The 568-nt window shown below is 42.8% G+C and overlaps 1 protein-coding gene across 1 annotated transcript in view; it reads right to left on the bottom strand.

Annotated features, from left to right (window-relative positions):
* Window positions 1-568, bottom strand: part of LOC111672555 (ribonucleoside-diphosphate reductase subunit M2-like) — a 5,159-nt gene that overhangs the window by 2,628 nt on the left and 1,963 nt on the right. The window lies entirely within an intron of this gene.

Genomic DNA, 568 nt, shown 5'->3' with positions numbered 1-568 from the left:
CAGTACAAGTACTGTGATCCTGCACTGCAGTACAAGTACTGTGATCCTGCACTGCAGTACAAGTACTGTGATCCTGCACTGCAGTACAAGTACTCTGATCCTGCACTGCAGTACAAGTACTGTGATCCTGCACTGCAGTACAAGTACTCTGATCCAATACTGCAGTACAAGTACTCTGATCCTGCACTGCAGTACAAGTACTCTGATCCAATACTGCAGTACAAGTACTCTGATCCTGCACTGCAGTACAAGTACTCTGATCCAATACTGCAGTACAAGTACTCTGATCCTGCACTGCAGTACAAGTACTCTGATCCAATACTGCAGTACAAGTACTCTGATCCTGCACTGCAGTACAAGTACTCCTGATTAATCAACTAATGGTTGCAGCGCTAATCTAAATTATTGACAAACCTTGAGTAGTAGAACCTTAGTAGCTGTTGCTTTTGATCATATCACATGATCTTCATCAGAAGATACAGTATGCAAATGTAGATGTTTCTGCTGCCTCCAAAGCTTCTAACTCTACTGATATCACATGTGCTCCCAGATTAGCCACCTTATTGAT

This window comes from Seriola lalandi, unplaced genomic scaffold (genome assembly GCF_002814215.2).
Source record: "Seriola lalandi dorsalis isolate HSWRI2012SDOR001 ecotype SW California unplaced genomic scaffold, Sedor1 jcf7180002054901, whole genome shotgun sequence".
Classification (NCBI taxonomy): domain Eukaryota; kingdom Metazoa; phylum Chordata; class Actinopteri; order Carangiformes; family Carangidae; genus Seriola; species Seriola lalandi.
The sequence above is the reverse complement of the archived record's forward strand: the minus strand, read 5'-3'. Positions and strand labels throughout refer to the sequence as shown.